General features: G+C 33.0%; 1 protein-coding gene across 1 annotated transcript in view; it reads left to right on the plus strand.

Moving 5' to 3' along the window:
• Positions 1-19,809: 19,809 nt before the first annotated feature.
• The window catches only part of LOC105194654, a 132,770-nt gene continuing 131,488 nt past the window's right edge, over positions 19,810-21,091 (plus strand). Inside the window, exon 1 of the mRNA XM_011159683.3 lies at positions 19,810-20,035. The gene's annotated coding sequence lies outside the window, so the exon portion shown is untranslated. The remainder of the gene's footprint in view (positions 20,036-21,091) is intronic.

Here is a 21,091-nt window from a genome sequence, read left to right on the forward strand (position 1 = left end):
TCAATTTTTAATAAACTTTTGTACAAATATATATTGGAGTTTTAATAGTATAAAAAAATTTGATTTTATTCATAATACTACTTATTTATTAAATTTAGAAATAAGTGTTACAAAACGCGATTTTACTTAATTTTCTTTTGCTTAATTTTTATAATAGTTGTCATTTTAAAATATCACACGGCATATAAGTATATTGTCCATAATAAATAAATTCATTTAATGAAAAAAAGTCAATTTGCACGCAGAATACACGTGCGTGCAATACTTATTTAATATCTACTTTATAATATCACGTTGTAATTACAAATAAAAAAAACATGCTTACATTTTTGTACCATCGTAATCATTTCAGTATTATAAAAAGATGTAAAACTCTTGTCAAAAGAAAAGCGCCCGGAACTACATTCTCCAGCTACATGAAAGAAAGCAAGGTGTTCTTACGCGATTCAAGTGGGATTGAAAAAACAAGATACGAGAAAGACTCTTCTGCCTCGTAGCAGCAAAGGCGTATTTTTCACGGTTGAACTGTGTAGTTGAACTTTCGAGATTTATGCACGGCAGTTGATCGTCGGATGAAAGTGCAGCTCTCATGACCTCAATCATACAAATAGAGGAAAGCAACGAGCAACTTTTTGTATTGTTTTCTTTTGTGCGTACAATTTCTCGCAGATTGTTCTATTTTATAAAAATGAGGAGCAGTGTCAGACGTGATTGTTCTCTAACTTTAGCATTACTACTACCATTATGAAAAATTGTAACGTCATTATCAAATCGTTATTATAAAACAATAAAAACAACGATAAAGTAACTAAAGTAACAATAGAAAAACAACTTTTCATCCCTGGTACAAATAACAATATCGTAATCAGTGTGTTAAGTATGACATATTTAAAATGAATTTCGCAAATTACAAATTCAGAGTTCATGTTCTTTATGTTTACTAAAATTTCAATTAATAGCGTTTTATATTTAATTTAGACTTAAATTATATAGTTAATTAAATGTGTTACATTTAATTAACTATATAATTAATAATTGGCAAAGAATCTTCTGATGTAAAATTACAATTAAAACTTTGAATTGGCAATTGAGAATATTAGCACGGTAATTCGCGCGCAATTATTTGCATATATAAAATACGGACCATTTGATTTAATTTAAGTATTTGATATATGCAAATAATTGCGCACAAAGTACCACGTTGATACTCTCATTTGCCAATTCTAAGTTTTAATTGTAATGTTAATATAATTAGGAACTTTCTTTATTTATAATTCGCGATTTATCTCTCTTCATTAAATATTTAAGATAATTATAAAGTTTAAACAATTAAATTTCAATTTCAATTAAAATTGTTTCCCTTGTTCGCAAACGTAGCTTTAACCTGACATCGTTTTAATTTATGCATTTAATATGCACCAATATGGATCGCGGGTTGAATACGTTCTCGCATCTGGGAGAAAGATATAAAAACGAATCACTACTTGTGAAATGCGTTTCGAACAGCGCCGTATCATTATGACAGGGCTAATGCACCGGGATAAAAAGGTGCGAATGCAGTTGTAACTCCACCGTAATAAAAAGTGAACCAATTTTTATCTCTTCCAAGTCGTTGTGCTTCAGAACTCCAAAGAAAAAAACCATGAATGTTTCTTTGCCTTTTACGTTATCCGTGTCTTTATTATTCTATAGGAGAGCTTCTCGTAAATTAACTTCTGTAACGCGCACGTCTTATTTTCGTAAGCCTTTTTGTTACGCCTAATCACGCACGAATTATTCTTCGGCACGACTATAATTACATTTTATTTTAGCCATGTTTATGTTGTTTTACAGATTATTTTCCCAACTTTTTTATAAATTCAACATTGATTATTGGTTATTATTGTTTCTTAATTTTCTTTATTTTCAATAATATGTATTTTGCATATAATCAAATTTCAAATATGTAAAAACTTTGAGTTTTGAATATATATATATATATATAATTTTTAATATTGTGATAATTATTTTGATGAAGAGAGGAAAACTGAATAGTATTTACTAAAGTATTATTTTTTTTTTATCTTTGTTTAACTTTTCATCTTTATTTAATTAGATTAAATTAGATAAAATATGATTAAACATAAATTAAACTTTATTTTTTCAAAAACTTTGAAAATTCCTTACTTCTGACTCTTTAAAATCTAAGGATAATGCAAGAAAAAAATCGTTTTTTTTTTCAACTGTTTTTATCTGAATCCACGTAGCTGCTGCTTCTTCAATGATTCACGACTCAGTATGATAAAAAGTGTCATAAATGTAAGGGATAAAATAGACACTTAATGGAGTTTCTACGGACGCTCGGACTTTGATGCGAAATCGATGCTCCTGTCCTTACTATATGTTTCACGATTCTACCTTTTTTCTTATTCATATATTCGCGTGATCATGTTGCGAGATACGCTGTATAAGTGTGATTATCGATTGTGCTCTACACAGCTTTCTTCGTAATTTAGGTAACAAAGTAAATCACAAATGTAATAATAAAAAACAATGACTATTTTCTCTCTTGATAAAATATTGTAAGTAGTGATGCTGTTGTTAAGGGAAAATGGTAAATGAAAATAGAAAAATGTGGGCGGGGACGTATTTTGCACAAATGCACAGGATGCAGTTTAATGCAAACGACGACTTTCGAGAGACGATGGACGCGAGCGAAGTCTCGCAACATTGTTCTTTCGTGCATTTTATACGAGAAATTTCTAGGAGCACGTGTGCCGGTTTCGCTACCTGGGAATTATTTAGCTTGCTATCTACATCGCGATGTTTGCGCAGCCTGTATTTATTTATCGTTTTGCAGTCTTTGATCATTGCGACGTTCAAATTACACACACATTGTAACAAATTAATTATATCGCTGCATGTACGTATATCATTGATTAAAATTAATTAAAGCGAAGTAAAATGCAAAGATTTTAAGCGGCAAAGAGGGATAGCATTAAAACAACAGTATAACGAATATAAAAGTACGTGAACAACGGAAATAAATTGACGACACAAAATACGACTCACTGGATTTAATTGCAATTTCTCGCATAGCGCCTATGCAACACAGTCTGCAGCAAAAAGAAGTGTCCTCAGTTGGCTGAGCGAGTATCGTCGAAACGGCGAGATACCAACATAAAAAGGATGTTTCGAATAAAATCGGCTTGAACGTGTTTCATTCCTTCATGTCTCATTACACATTCTGGACGACCTAGTTTCGCCTATATTCGATCTGCGCAGTTATTCTCTTGAGTATCGTGACACCTCCGTTTCTGCTTTTGAAATGAAGTTTCCGTTTCCTAGATTTTCATGAATTTTTGCCGATTACTGATGCTTTCCGCGCGATTCTCCGGAACCTCACCTACATTCATAGTGCAGGTTTGATGCTATGCGTTTTTATTTCTACGTGGACAATAGCGATGAAGCACGTGAAGATCCCTCGCCGGTAGATTCAAATCGGTTCGATTTTTCGCATTTGAAAGTCGAATGTTCGCGAGAAGTCGTGCAAGTGTCGTGTGATTCTCGCGCATAATTCTCTTGCTGCGTTTCCATTGCGCGGACCGTAGATGAATAATATATTTCGTCGACATCGCTCTCTCGGATTCGAGAGTTGACGCGTGGCGGAAAGGGGATAAAGCTCCTCGGTAAATGAGCTTTTCATTCTATCCCGCGCGCAGGTCGGGCACATGCGGAGGTGCCTAAACGTATTGCAAGAAGGAGATAAACCGTAGACGTGCTTAATCCAGTCGTCGGTATATTAATGCGAAAGAGGAAAACGTGAGGATACTGACGAAAGGAAATAGGAGAGCAAGAGAGAGAAAGGGAAAGAGAGTACGGGATGTACAAAACCCAGAGGGAGAAGGATCGAATTCGGAAAGCTTTCAGCTTTTGCCTCCTGTTTCTCTCTCGCGTAAATGAAAGAACGGTCGGGACAGCATCACCGAGGTCGGACGATGAAAAATAGGGAGAAGCGTGGGCGGTGGAGCAACGTGGAAACCATTTTTTGCCCTATATTTCTCACTCCTTTTCTTTCCTCTTTTCTCTTATATCGCTGTATGTGAGCACCGGCGTCAACCTTTACTGACGATGAACGATCTTATTTTGCGTGTGGCGTCGTCGTCGGTGTAAAGCTGGTGTAAAATTTGGTTGTCGGGAATAAAGCGGAGACGAAGGCGATTTTCGGAAAAAAATTCTTGTCTTGTTTTAGGATTTATAAATTCGCTTCAAAATTTATTTCTTTTTGGCGACAAAAAAGCCTGTTTCCTAGAGAAACTTTTTTTTTAATATATAAATCACTTGTATATCTTTGATTAGATTTTAGAAACAAATCCGTAAAAAAATTTTTTTTTAAATCTATTTTTCCAATGGACCTTTTTACTTTCTACTTTCCAAATAATTTGTTTCTTATTTTTGAAAAGCCAAAGCCTAATTCTTCATATCGATTTCATCTAGTAATTCTATTTAAAATTATTTCTAAATTTTGATAATAATAATTCCTCCGCTTTAATTAAAAAAAGGCACAATTTTCAGAAAAATGGTATTCTTCTTCTTACATCATTTTTTGCATTACCTAGAAAAATGATATTCGTTTACAGGCGGTAAATTTCGACGTTATTACCAGACGCTCATTTTGCGAAGCTTCTTCATCTTCACGCCAAGGTACAAGATGCGTTATATATTATAGTATGAGATGGTTCGTCGTATCGATGAGATCCAAAGACGCGTGATAAGCACGCATCTTTATCTGACAGCTTACAGTGTTTATAATAATAGCGATGCTCATATGAGCTTTTACCTTCTGATAAGAGAGGAAATGCATCCCGTCGATAAACAAAATTTGCATGAACGTACTTGCTAATATAATAGTTAACATCAATAAATATTCTCTATTCATCAATTGTATTAAAATAACTATAACTTTATAAATTAACATAAATTATGCTTAAAAGAATTCAATTGGAATATGAATAGCGTAATACCAATTCTGAGCCAACACTGGTTGTCCGTATTGTATATATAATAAAACATCGTTTAATTAAATTTGTAAAAATAAACGTTTCTAAGATTTATATTGAATCTACAGTACAGTATTGTAAATTAGAACTTCTCTTATATTCTATTATATATTATAATATAGTTATACGTTTCTATATATTTTTAAGTAATTGGATTCTTCCAATCTAATTTATCAATTCACTTTAATTTATTTTATTTTATTTTATAAGTATTTTAAACTCAAATTTCATTTCATTAAGTAAATTTGTTTGATAAAGTTAGTAATTATTTTGCTATATTATTTAATTATAAAATTATGATCTTTTCGATAGCATATTGTTTGATTTAAGAGTCTTTATACTAAACATCTTCTATCATTAACAGGCTATAAAATAATAAAAAAAGACAACTCCTTTCTTTAATCGGATCTTTTCAGTATTTACGGTGTCAAGTTGAGAAGCTTTAGAGGTAATGTACTCATTTGATTCCGTGAATAATGAAAGTGCACTTGCAAGTTTTATCAAACTGCCATGAAATCGCCCATTATCGCTGTAATTTCCTTCCGGAATTCCCTACACAAGTCCACGTCGCTTGTGATATTTCAGTATCTAAAGAGTGGAAGTGCAACTAAAGCGGCGTTTCTGTACTAATCTTATCAAATTCATTTATTTAGGACGGTGTTCACGATGTAACGCACGTATAGAAGTTAGTGTAGCCGACAATTTTCAGAAATAATTTTCAGTTTGATCGAAATGGCATTTCAACGAAAAATAGATAGACGTAGAGCATTTTCAATCATTTTCTTTTCCCTAGAGAGGATGACAGAGGTAAGAATACAATAAATCTTATTACAATAAATACTTTCCAGATTTATTTACTATTCTAAGAGATATTTATCGTATACATTGCTCCTTTTTTGTTTCAGTTATTTAAAAAGAGATATAGAATCCAGATTTGAATCTACATATATCAATTTCGTTCCGATCAACGTACGCAAAATTCTTCTATGTAGAGTGTAGTGAAGTCAAGCAATCTTTATCTCAATCGATTTCAAAGGAATCACGGGCGCGAGAAAAATCGCGAGAGAAGAATGTTCCCCGGTTTACACCTTTGGTGTCACATACTGCCGTTTCGTGCGTCCACTTTATCGTCGGCCCATTAGCTCTTGTCTCGTGTTACAGAAACGCCTGTCACGGACGACGTATAAAGTGTAACTATCTCAATCGAAGATAACAGTGACACGCACGCTGTAGTATAACGTGCGGGGAAACGGCGAGGTGATAATAAAAGCGACCGGAAAGGCGATACAATGAGAAAAACGGAGACCGCTAAAAATCCAATACGTTTATTGGTGTAATTCGTTCACGTGTGCAGCCTCAATATAAAGGTGAATGGCTACTATTCCTTTTCTCGACAACGTTGTGCGACACATTACTTTGCTCGTTTGTTGCACAATTTTTATTTTTTATTATTATTAAAATTGATTAACAGTACCGAGGAAAATATTCGAAAGCATAATTAATATTTCCTAATCAAAAATGCGTTATTAATTATTATACGGGGTGTCTCAGATCATTTGTACTCCTCTTTCAAAATAAAGAGAACACGATACTTTTTATTATAGATTCAGATTACACGTAAGAAATAAAAAACTTTTATCTCAAACATCTTTAATAAAAAATACTTTCATTACCTTTTACTTAAGTTTAGTTTTTCATCACATTTACCTTTAAGAACATTTTAAAGTTAGAGACATTTTCAAAAAAATATTTGAGACAAATGTTTCTTATTTTTTTTTACGTGTAATGAAAAATAATTAATGAAAAATACATGCTACATTTATAAAAATCAACATTTAATCTAAATAGTTCATTTCCGGTTGAATGGAAGAATTGGTTGAAAATATCATCATTTCATAGAGAGCGCATCTGATTTACTTATTAAAATTCTCTCTCTTTTGAGTTTTTTGATAAAAACCTCTTTCCTTTATTTTCAAAGAGGTGTACCGGTGGTCTAGAACACCTCGCATTTATTAATACAAAAATTTTTACAATTTTTTTAAATGCTTTTTTTCTAAAATCTTTTCCTATGCTGCAAATCTACATTAAACTCAACAGTCAACATTTGACACTTTTACTTTTTGTACAATTAATTGCTGATAATCATAGAGGGAATAGAACCGAAGTCCTTGGACTCCTAAAGGAGAGATTGCTGAAAACATCAGAAGCGGGGACCGAATTGAATTCCCTGTCGAGGCAGCGCCGTGCCATTATTAATTTACGGAGATCAAAGGCGATGTCACACGATGGCTAATTAGCTCCGCGCAACGTAGCGGCATACCTAGAAGCAGAGGCCGAATGTATCCCTATGAAAGGCCTGCGCGAAAATTCAATTAGGATTGGCCTGTCACCGACATGCCGACAGTCGAAAGCAGAGCACGATAATAACCGCAGAATGCTATGCCGTCGAACATTCGGAGCAAATTGCAAGTGTCCCGGGTCCGCGATATTTACAAAGAGAAACAAAAAGATAATTTGTAGTTACGTGTAATTCAGCTTAAAGCGACTGAAAGAATAGTTTTGTAAATTTTTTGCGATAATTTTCTACCATCCGAGCTTGATCATGGCACTGGATAACTTTGAAACTGTACTTTTAATTATATAGAAGAAAGGAAAAGTACGTCCATCATATCGAGCACTGGATGCAAGAAAAAGATAAAATCGTTCATGCTTCAAAATAAATGTTTGTCAAGCTAACGCCAACACTGCCAGCAGATAGATCGTCGGTATAATATAGCGCTATGTTAATAAAATGTGGAGTTTATGACAAAAAGAATATTCCGAGCAAACAGCTTTGGAGTTACCAAATGTTCTTTTTATCGGAAACAACATCACGTTCGTGCTAGCAAAAGCAAAAAGATCTATCGTCACAACGTGCCAATAGCGAAACAATCACGAATTTGTTCTCGGTGTTTCTATCCTTTCTCTCACTCTCTCGATTCGGTCATCTCACTCCATCGGAAATTACAAGGTGGCGGCCCGCCGATTCCTTCTATTTCCGGTCGAGATGCGACGCGTCGCGTCGGTGAAAATTCGCTTCGATGTGTTCGCGGATAAACCACCGTGCAAAAGTGAAGAAAGCGATAATGATCGTCCTGTTTCGACGAAGAAATTCGCCTACAATTTGTTCCTCCTTATTACTTTTTCCATTTTTCTCATTTTACAGAGGAAACTATCAATAAATGTTGAAATGCTTTTCAATATTTAAGATTTCAAGCTAGATGGATTGCTTGATAAAATTCATATCATAAAAATGTGAGAATCAAGTCATATTCTTAAGATGTCAAATATTAATTAAAATAATTACATTTATAATAAAAAAAATATATCTATAAATTAAAAAAAATAAAAGGACAGGTATTAAGAAAATTTAAAAAATATATTGCGTAATAAATATATGATCAAAAAACACATTTAAAATTGTTTTCAGAAATTTGAAATATTCTTTTCCTTGAAATAACACGCTTCTCAATAATGATAATAAATTTTAACGTACATATGTTTAATTGCTTTTCAAAGGAGAACATTATTAATCTAATAGTTAATCTCTGAGAGAAATGGGAGCACATTATATAATAATTATTTTTGAAATCTAATGTCATTAATCTTCATCGACCTACTTATTCCTTGTACTAATTATAGTAATTTTTCTCTTACAAGATTAATGTCATGCACTTTCTTCTAATCGCTTTTTAATTTTATGATTAAAGCGTTTGTTGACCATGTAACTGAGGCATATAACATATGTTACAAGAATAAATTATAATTACGGATAATTTCGAAAATTGCTAAATATACTCTATAGATATCAATTAAAAAAGTTATACGTACATGTTATACAGTACAATATATACAGTTGTGGTGATATCAAAATTATAATGTTTAAAAATTAATACTGCTTGTTAGAATGAAATAATTCTTTCTCTATAAGTTTGCAATCTACAAAATTGTTTTGTGAGTTTTAGCGTAACAAAAACCATAATAAAATATCAATACACTATATAAATTCCATATTCCGTTTCACTGTCCAACTTTTTACCTTTGTCGTCAAATATAGGTTAAAACCGATATGTCCCGTTGCCATATCGTTGTCGACATTTCGCTCTAATTGCAGACGAATTAATGTCGCCGGATGAACGAGCTCTGCCGAGCGTTGATTGGTATGCTCAGCACATATTCGGCTTAATATCGTAACGACGACTGTCGGCATACAGCAAAGCCGCGCAGGTGGAGAGGGAAATTGATTTGGTAAATATAATTAGAGCGCAAATTGGCGGGCTCTTCTATATCGAAAACTCGATTAAAGCAAATATGGATGTGAACGAAATTTCACCCAATTTTTAAGCGCTTGCACGACTGACAGGTTATGAAACACAATAACCCGTCTGTTTCTCTTTACTCTTTTATTTTTCATTTATTTACGCAGTTGTTATTTTTTACAATATTTGATTCCATATGTTGTACATTTTGATAAAATTATAATGTTTCATAATCAAATTAAATTATGTTCCATCTCTATTTAGTATAATTAACTTTTGATACAGATATAGTAAAATAATAGTTATTAATTAGATGTAACAATATTAAGTAAAATTAACGAGATTAACAGCTGATCACAAATTTAAACAAAGTAAATTTTATACATTTTATTTTATACCTTGTGTTTTTGAACTTTCTAAAGTTAAGAGAGCATAAATTGAATATTGATATAGCAGATGCCAAATAGAGAGATCTATTTGAATTTCTAAAATTGCAATTTAACTTGTGCATAGAATATACATGTATCTCGCCTATACATTTATCTATACCTACACGCTGTTTACCACGGAATTTTTAAAAGAGCACCGAGCATGCGGAGACAATGCATTATTCTGCGACTGCAAACACGTCCGATTCTTTTTACGAATTCATAGTATTCGCGAAACGAACGGAGATCTGCTGTCGGCTCATATTAAATTCTCTTCCGTGTCGTTTGTTTGCTAGGAAAAAGTTGGACCGTGTCGACTGCCTGCTGCAACGCAGTCGCGAGAGCTGGATGGGCTTTAAGGGTCACCGTGACGTCACAGGACAGATCAGAGAAAGAGGGCAAAGAGATGAATAAATTATAAGGGCGCTGACATGCTGCCGTGACGAGTGAGCTTGAACTATTTTTGAGAGCATCTAGTCGGCAGGTTAAAAGATGAACGTTTGTTTCGTTTTGACATCTACTAAATTCACTTCATTTGATTATTCCATGTGCCAGTTTAATCACTATCACTTCTTATCCACGCATCTTTTCATAAAAATAAGAATACAATTTCAATCATGAAATTTTGAATCTTTTATCTTACACCGTTAAATAAAGCTGTAAATCAAAATGACATTTCTATTTAATTTACTAAAATACATCTCATGAGATAAGAAAAAATATAAATTATTTAAAACGCGTTACAAAATAAAATCCCTTGATTAATGTTAAAGAGATATGCTTTAAAATTGACCGACATTCGATGTGATTTTACTTCTCAAAGTGCTACAATTATGAAAAAGATATGCCCTAAATATTTAACAATATTTTTAAAAAATTCTGTAAAGTGAACAAGACTATGTATTTAAGAAGTAATAAGTAATATTAAAATTAAGTAATATGTTAGGAATAGCAAAGAAAATCATATTCGGTTATGTTTATTTAATTAAATTATATTGATTGTATTTAAGTTAATTACGTTAAATATAAATACTTAAAATGCGTTCTTTTTCTAATATTAATTGGTATTTACGTTATACGTAAAATTAAGTAAATATTTAAAGTTGTGATGCAATTAAATTTCTTGAATATCTTACGGTTCACTCGTTGACAGAAACACTCGTTGATAGAATAATTGTTAATGTTCATGTCTGCTCACGTGAAGAACGGTTGGCGCCAGACGCATGCGACATTATGGCGCCATCCTTGTTTTCCCGCAATGTTTATCCGGAAACCTAGTATATCATATCTTATCTGCAAGCAGCTATTTTATAGGTCATTCTTTAAATCACAATAGTGATTTTATTACGAAAACTACAACTTTGCTAAAAAAAAAATCTCCATTGGAAATATATGGAATACATGAAAATTTATTTGGATAGCTTGCATATTTTTTCAAATCATCATATGTCAGATTAGATTTTTTCAAATTAAACTTTTGCAATTTTTATAATGAATTCTGTATAAGTCATTCGTAATAAGTCTATGCTATTATAAGATTCGACGAAATCGAAAATAATTTTTAATCGACTTCATATAATTTTGAATGAATGATCGTCTACTGCTCGTTTTTCTTTAAAAAGGACATTAAAAGAAAAAAAAACTAGAAGAAGTAGCCGCACTATTGTTTCATTGCGAGATTGGTTAAATATGTTCAAATTGAAATCTCTTTGTCGAATAATAAGTTGCTAAATTGTCAAAGAATCACGTTTAAAGCAGAGACCGAGACCATTTCATCTGCTCCGCTTCTGCCGGATTTCACAACATCAATTTGTAAGAAAAGTTAAAAAGGAGACCCGTCAAGGGTCTTTTAATAGTCAACATTTAATTTTGCAAAGCAGACAATAAAATACTAATAAGATACTTATTCCCCCCCCCTCCCCCTCCCCACAGATGCTCAATTATTAGGCCTCTTTTTGTCGAATTTCTTCGTCAGACTCGCACAATCTCGCTCGCGAAAATGTAATTAATTATAATTACGTGACACTTTATACTTGCGCGGCACTTTTTTGATGTTAATCGCAAACTTTGCTGTATTTCGCGTCAACGATCAATTAAGATTTAAAACAAACGGTGCAAAAATATGCAATGCAATCAAAGTTTGGCATTTCCATCGTGTGTTATTGCGATTTCTTAGATCGCGCAAATTATATATTTGTTTAATCAAATATTCATTGTTTCTGCATCCATATATAATTGAACGTGTCAGTTAATTGCGCGGCAGATAATTGCATATCGTTTACGAGGAGCATCGCAAAATATTTAACACTTATAAAATAATTTTATGCTAGCTGGATATTCTACTCCTCATCATTTTAATTAATTATTAACAAACTGGTACATAACAACGATGTATATCGCGGTTGTCTATTAGGTAAATTATGCAATTTAGCGATTCGTGTATTATTTCACGCTCTATGTATCAATTATTACCTGAATTAACCCGGTGATTCCTGATTCCGTTCTCTTAATCCGGAAATCATAATAGACAAATTAAATATTGATGAGACATTTAAAGCAAGATGCGAGATATATTCGAATTAACAAGCATCATGTTGAAGAAATATCGCCCATCATAAGAAATTAAAATTCTTATCTTGTGTCATTTTGATCTTTGTCGCGAATGAATAAATTAAGCGATACATCTGCTTGGGTAAGCAGCTGTCGCCACGATACGCTTATAAGTCAATAATGAGAGTCTGATAATTGTGAGATAAGAATTATCTGTTTATAAGAAATAATCGCATTTTCTTGTGACATTAGTCACGATCACCTGTCAAGGAATAATAACTTGACGACATATGGAACAATTCGCGGCACTATCTGTTCGCTTGAGTTTCACAGCATCAATGGTAACATGATGATCTTAGGTGCACAATGGCACGCTATATTGAGAGATACCATACGTAACCATTCCATTTAGATTTAACGATTATAAACTCGCGTAATTATTTGTACAATTAAAAACTATTAAACGAACCAATGCAACAGATATTTATTGAAATAAATATTTATTTCGCACAATTTATTTGTTTAAAGTGTAAATTCTATAAAAAAATTGGAAATTATAAATTAATATATTTATCTGATGTGTTTAATAATCCGTTCAGAGAGTCCATTTTTAATGTATCATGGACAATTCCATTGTGTTTAAATTAGTTTTAACTTTTAACTTCAGAAATACTATACAGTGTTCGCGCGATCGTTATATTTCTGATAGTATTCAACATTTAATTCGCACGATCGTAATTAATCATTTTTTTCGCAAGTGTGTAATTGCAATCAAGAGATCAGAAAGTAGGAACAATCCAAGCGTAAATATCTCATTAACGGGACATTAATGATATATTCTTTTCAATCGGTTCTTTTTTTTATCTATTTGATTTCTCAGATAATTTTTAAACAAGAATTAAAAAGTTTTATATAAAATAAAATTATATATAGATAATAAAATCTTATAAAAATTTGTAAATGATAATGAGAAAAATATTTTTCTGCAAGTTACGTAACTGTGTCATTGAATATAAATAGTGTTAAAGAACAAATTGTTTATGAGTTGCAACAACATAATATTAATTTAGTTTTACATTAATCAAAATAATACTTGATTTTAAAATAATATATTTTTAATATCTATATTGCATTGTAAAATTAATTTTGATAGTGTATAAATGTCTTAATAACTAGATATTTATGCCGATATGCAGATTTATGAAAATTAATCTCGAGAATATGAAAAATTCACGTTGACGGCAATATTGTATGGCAGGTTTATTTATTCCTTTCGGATCACATTATTCATTCTGGGTCTCGTTTTTCATATACCTACGTTATCGATAATGAATACAAGTCTTGAATTTTTTTCTCCGAGAAATTTTTATTAGTTTATTTCTAAATATTTTGTATATGCGTGTATATTTCGTATAATTTATTCATTCGGAACAGTATGAGTTATGCTTTGTGACGTTAGATTATTTATACGTCATTCAAGTTGATTTGCGGCTTATACGTTTCTACTTCTGAATAAATAGCTCAAAGTTTACTTTAATGCGTGCACGTTGTGGCACGTGTTGCGCACAGACGTTTCCTGACCATTGCGCTAAATCACGAGTAATGTGGTTGCCATGACTTACCTAGGAAACATTACAGAAGTGCTCTATGTACTAAAACGTAGTTTGTTATACTGTCGCATATAGTCGCGATTTTCAGACGCAGCTCATTTGCGCAATTTGATTTCTACCGATTAGGCGATGCAATAACTTTCTCTTTGCTCGTGTAAAGTTTCATCTCTTTGATGATTTCGAAAATGAGCGAGTTTTGAAGAGAAATATAGGGAGAGAAAGAAGAAAAGAGACAGGAAAAATAGGAGAGGAGGAGAAATGGAGCAAGGAGAGCTTCTCTTCTGAATGAATTTCGTGCATCGCGCGCGCAGTCGTTGACATAATAATTTTCTCATATTCATATTCATAAGTACTGCATGCATATTCACAATAAATTTCCCAGCGGAATCGCTGTACTGGAAAGTGTAAATTATTTCGTAGCAAATTGAAAGCGTCTGCTTGGATGTTCCGTACTGGGCGCGACATAATCGAAACTCACGGTTTGTTCTCACACAAACTGTTTAAGTTAGCCTGATGAGACATTGTCAATTCCAGCTTTTCGCATATGGCTGGACTGGCGTTGCAGGCAACACGAAAGTGCGAGGTGCAAGAACGCGAATTAAAATTAAATGAATTGTCGAGCTACGGTTAATTTTGTGTGAAGCATAATTGCGAGAGAAGAGAGAAGAAATTAAATCTACAAATAAGATAGGCGAGAGTTGACAAATGCGTGTGTTCTTAAGTGTTGTGTTTTATATTATATTTTTTATTTAATACTAATTTAAATGCAAATAGACGTTGGATATTGTAGTTTGATGTTTCAGGTACTTGATATTACATGCTTATCCTTTTATCAATAACAAATTAATGCAATGTAAACCTTTGTAGCAATATGCTGCAAGAGGTAACCGATAGCCTAAATTGTATCTGCAGATCTTGTAAGTCGTATCGCTTTTGATATGAAATCTATAAATTTAAAATATAAATAATTGTTAATAAATTTTTATTTAATATTAATGGTTTATTTAAAAAAGGAAAAAGTATTTAATAATTGATAAATAACATAAATAAAAATATACAAATGTCGGAATATAACTGACATACTTTTATTATATTTATACCAGAACTATTAGTTATACTAATATCACTTATCAGTTTTGCATTAATATCATTTATTGTAAAAGATTTGTAATAATACGATTATGAAAATTTAAAAAATTTTTAAAAAATATTGTTTTAACTTTTATAATGAATGTAAAATTTTTATAATAAATTTTTTATGAAAATATAAAAATATAGTATAAAATTGTACGATTACATTATTAACTAAATAAATTGATCAAAAATGAAATATCAGTTGTATCTGATTATTAAAAGTGTTATTAACATGCACAAACAAAAAAAATCTATTGAATTTTTGTCTATGTGTAGAGAGAAATATTTCTTCGATTTATTAATTTTTTTTTCAAATTCAAAGTTTATACATTGGAATAGTTCAACCAAATCATTATTTGAAATAAAAACTGTGTGTGTGTGTGTGTAATTGTTTGACTTTCTAAATAATATATATACATCTTAAAGTAAATATTTATTTGAAAAAAATTAAATTTTTTTCCTTAAACAATTTTATTATTAAAAAACAAAGAAAAATAAAATTCAACAATTTCATTATTTTAATAAAAGTATTGTGTTATTTGAATAAATTAATTCATTGCTTCAATTAAATAATTTGATTTTAATAAAAGAAATTAACTGTTTCCATTAAATAATATAATTACATTCATTCATTGGAATAAAATATATTTTCTTTTCAATATTTTACATTTTTTTAAATAAAAAACGTAAATTTACTTTAATAACCTTGCTTGCAAAAAACATTTTACATAGAAAAAATGTTACAATGTAAAATATTTACCGTAAATGTTAACATCATTTATGTTAAGTCATATGTTTCTAAAAATAAAGCAACATCTTTCAAAACACTTATTTTTTATAAAATAAACTTTAATGAAATGTATTTTTTGGGAAATGAGCAAATCAAACTACTTCTTCGACGTTAGTTCGAAAAGATTAAAAATGATCCGAGCACGAGGTGCATACCTTACGTATTGCTAATAGCTGAACTGAAATGCGGAAACATAATATGTATCAAAAAGAAAAATGATTACAATAGTTATTTCAATTAATTTATCTGTAAAAAAATAATACTGCTATTTCAATTAAATATATTTTATATCATTTCTATGAAAATAAATGTTTTATTTCATTAAATAATATTTAGTTTAATAGTGTAATCAGCGAAAAAAATAGAAATATTGAATGTAAGAAATATTTTCCTCTGTGTACTATTCATTTCTAATTTATTTCATATTTTTCATTAATGAGGCTTATAAGTAAAAATATAAAATATAAAAATATAAAATATTGATACAAGGTGACCGATACCCATTTAGCAATTTTCCCATATGTATGTGATATACATATACATGGAATATTGCAATAAATTTAAATGTTAAAGTACGGAAATGAATATATGTCAAATGTGATTGCTCGCAAAGAACAGTAATTTTTTAATTTTTGTTAAAAACGAGGAAAAAGCTTTCGGGATTATTCGATTTCGAGATTAACGAGCTTTCGGTATTTGTTTTGCGTCGCGCATTCGTTCTATTTCGAAAACGAATGATGCGATAAATTTCGTTACACGCCGGACGATATGAATCTTCCGGAAATCTCTGTTCCACTACACGTATCGCGGAATCTTGCCAACATGGCACCTAAAGCAGATCGTTTTGCGAGGGACCATTCGTATTAAAAGACCGTAACGTATCGGGCGTCTTTCTCTAAGTAACTCGATTTTCCGTTCGAGTAACGTAGTAGTCAGCAATGAGCAGATGTGTCGAAAGATCGATCGACTTTTTTTTATCAAGAGGGTCAATTTAGTCCGTGCGTTGCATTCGAAGTAAAGACTAATTTATTTAAGCTCGTTAAATGGTATGGGGGTATACATATTTTTTCATATAAAATATTAAATTAATTTTAATTTTAATTTTTTCTATTTTCTATAATTATGTTCAAATTATGAATATATTGTGAAGATAAAAATTTATTTAATGTTTTTTTCTTTATAAAAAGTAAAGAAAATCGGGATTTGTTGATTCGGAACTTTTGGAACGCCATTTTGTGAAGAACGGAAAGAGAGAGTGCACCTTGGAGCTTGTATATTTGAAATCTACTCGAAACTAGCTTTTATTTGATACTCAACTCAATAGGGATATGTAGGCTAGTAAAAAATTTGGTAAAAAATTAAATCTGGTCTTGGTATGAGAGCCAGGCTTAAGAAAAATCGCATTTTTTAAGCATTTTATGACTGTTGCGCTATCTATCAATAAATGTTAAAGTTTCTGTATATTATAATATATTCTCCATTGAACAAGAAAACCGATACCACAAACGATTCGACTGCAATTGGTCAAAATAGATTTTTTAAGCCTTTAAATGTTTATTTTTGTAAAAATTCGAGTTTTGAAGAATTAAATAAATGACTTACTGTCAGTATTTTTGGCTACAAAAATTCAAGCTTATATTATATATTTGATTCCTGGCAACAATATCTCAATGATCAACTCAACAGGATATGCCTTAATGTGATTTAAAAAAATTAAAATATTATGTTACGTCGATTTTCGTGTTTAAACGACTACAGCGACCTCTAAAACATTTTTTAAAAATCTGAACAAAAAACGAAATTTACTTTTGCAACATATACTTTCAATTTCCGGTAAAGCACATAAAGAAAAAAAATAGTCGGTTTTTTTGAACCATCCTATATATAATTATATAATTAATAATAATAATTATTATCTGTTATAACAAAATAATCGAAATCAAATGTATGTAAGGATGGTGTATGTTAATTTATTAAGTTTAGCTTATGCGTGAGTGAAAAGTGTGTAAACATTCAATTATAACTTAACTTCAATAAAACGTTTTATATTTAATATTTCTATAATGAAGCAAGCTACATTTAAAATAGTTTAATAAATAATGAAGACAAGCTTGCTTTATATACAAACGTAATCAATCAAAGATTAACCGTTAATAACAAGCAAATTAAGAAACATTTATAATATGCCTAGATATTTTATTTATTTTTGAGTATAGATCTTCCATTATTCAATTATATTCAAATTCCAAGTATCGAATGTTTTGATTTGCACTTGCAGTCTTCTTGAGCGAATAAAATAATTTACATTTGTTGTAGTAGTACTTTGCTTCGATCACTACAACATAATTTTACATGACATGATCTTTACAAAAAGTGCAATATCTGCGATATCTTGTTTTTTATTTCTGTTACATTTTCATCAATTTAATTTTGAGTTTGTCGCAGAGGCAACTTATATCATGAGACATGCTTGTGATATTATATTTACCCTGCTATCGGGGCAAGTTTGCTAAAATGAAGCACGTTCGTGTTTTACTTATTACAAAGAAACTATATCATACCATACACAGAATCGTTCCTGGTATGGAAATGTAGAGAAAGGTTCTGTCTACCACATTACTATAGTTTAACCATAATAGTTAATTGTTTAAAAGGTCGAGCGTTGAAATTATTGTGAAAACTGTGCTAACGAGCTCCAGTTTCCCCGAATATGTGTAAAATTAAAATTTGTAATTTGTATTATTTTAGTCAGCTGCTTTTGCATATTATGTTTTTGGAGTCAATTTCATATTTGACTGTTCCTCTCTCTCTCTCTCTCTCTCTCTCTCTCTCTCTCTCTCTCTTTTTCATTTACCGTTGCTACGCGACCGGTGTAAACCGATTTTGAAAGAGATTCATGATTGCAAAACACGTACAATATTGCTGTCGGAAACTCGCGTTTTCGATCGGAATTGCAAGTAGTTTCGCGATAGGTCCCCTGGATTCAATAAATCGGGCCCCTTCCCATCTACGACGATCGACGCTCGGACGCACCATGTTCGTTTCTCTCTCTCTCTCTCTCTCTTGCTCGTTTCGTCTCACCGATCGCGCTGTCGCCGTTTGTCTTTGTCGTTTCCGCTGACCAGGCCACCACCACTCACTCGTTCGCCCCTCATCGAAGCTAACGCCCTCCCCCTTTCGCCCACCGAGCGGGTGAACTCGGTCGGCGAATCGGGTCCAGCGTTCGTTTCCTGCTGTGGGGTTGCCAGAGAGTGCGAAATTTTCCAAGACAGAATGCGTGTGTGCAAGAGAAAGAGAGAGAGAGAGAGAGAGAGAGAGAGAGAGACGCAGTAGGAAGAGAGAGAAGGTAAATCGAAGAGAGATGTGGGTGGTGGAGAATGAAATAACGTGGACTAAAGAGAGAGGGTAAGAGAAAGGAGTCGCGCGCCCGCGCGCGCGCGCGAGAAAGACGGGGTGAATGAGATGATTGAGACACGCTGGTGCGAGAGAACGGAAAATACGCTTTGTTACCGAGGCAGGAAGTAATAGAAGAAGAGAGGACTATCTACACATCAGGAGAAAGGATACATTAGTCCGGAATGCAAAAGAGAGGAACGCGCGAAAATGCGAAGACAAGAGGGAGTCGGGATCGAGGATCGGGAGCAACAAGGACAGCGTGCGGGAGCATGTGTATGTGTGTGTGTGAGGAGCAATATGGGATGGAAAATAAGGGAGGTGGGAAAGCGAGTCGGATGAACGAGATGCGAGTCGGATGAACGGAGAGCGTGCCTCGTCGAGTGCGCGAGGAGGACGAAAGAGCTCCCGAGAAGTTACGGGAGAATTCGTGACTGAACGAGAAGAAGAGAGAAAGAGGAAGTGAGGGAGAGAGAAAGAGAAAGGACTTCGCGGATAAAAGAGAGCGTGCGCTTTCTCGCGTAGAGCGAGAGGGTGAGAGGGAGCCAGCTGCCACCGCACAGCTACACCCACGACGACGGTCAGACCTCAGTCGTCCGCGCACCCTCGAACGGTGAGGACGGTTGTGCCCGGTGGTGAAAAGTTATATCTCGTCGATCTCGCCGCGCTGTGGAGCACCGGGTGGTTGCGAGACGCGTCACACACTTCGCCCGCTTCAGCTGACGCCCGATCTGTGCGACGTTTCCCGCCGACGACGTCACGGCCGGCTCGACCCGCGGCTGATCGACAAAGGGTGAGTGAGGCCATCCAGCCGGAAATCCCGAAAGGGATCAATCGAGACGCCGCACCGTTCTTTCGAGACCTCGTCCGTCCGTTCGTTCGTTGGCGTTCAGCGGTCAAAAGTTGGAGCAAACGTGATGCTCGATCTTCGTACGGTTGATTGAACGCCCTTCGGTTAATTAAGCTGCCAAATAGCGATGGTATATTGAGAAATTCTTGGTAGCGCGCCGCGCACAATAACGCGGCTTGCTAGGAGTAGCTCCTCGATGGGAGGGAAGGTAAACAGAGATCTTAGAGCAAACTATGAAGTAGATCTATATATATTTGATGTCTACTCACGTCGTTAGTTATTTTAGAACCAATCGAGCGACGAAGATTACAACAATTACTTCCAAGTGTGGATCTTGTCTTTAATATACCGCTAAATGACATAACGCGACGTTGAAAAATCGTAGTGGCTTTATACAAAAATATTTCATACGATTTTCTTTTAAGCGCAAAAGAGATTCGTATATTATATTCATTGATAATGCGCGGGCATTTATCTCGAGAAATCGCATTGAATTTGGGAGCGTAGTGTTTCAAAGCTCATGAATGTCATGAGCGAATCGATGCCGAGGCTCGACAATGAAACAGAGGCATTTATTGGCGAATGGATTTCCCTGCCGTCGAGAGGAATTAAGTATAAACTGTGATTCATTATTTGCTCGTTAAATTTGACAATCAGGGAGCTTGTCCGATAAATTACTAAGCGCCAATGAGAGTACACTTGAAATGGACAAATTTATCGGGAAATAGTTTTAGACTGCACGATAGAGAGTAATTGTCGCTTCATTAAGAACTTGTTATATTTTAATTGTTAAAATAACGCTCGCGGACAATCAATGCAATTGCCGTGATGTAATTTTTGTTAAACACAGCCGTACCAGTTAATCGAGTTTATTAAGGCTCATCCGTTGGATATCGATTCGACTAATTAGCTAGCGTGGATGGTACGTTTCTGTCTATCTTGAGATGACAAGTTTGCCTACATACCTCGTCGATATACTGAATTACTTACTAATTTAGT

The sequence above is a fragment of the Solenopsis invicta genome, chromosome 11, assembly GCF_016802725.1.
Source record: "Solenopsis invicta isolate M01_SB chromosome 11, UNIL_Sinv_3.0, whole genome shotgun sequence".
In the NCBI taxonomy this organism is placed as follows: Eukaryota; Metazoa; Arthropoda; class Insecta; order Hymenoptera; family Formicidae; genus Solenopsis; species Solenopsis invicta.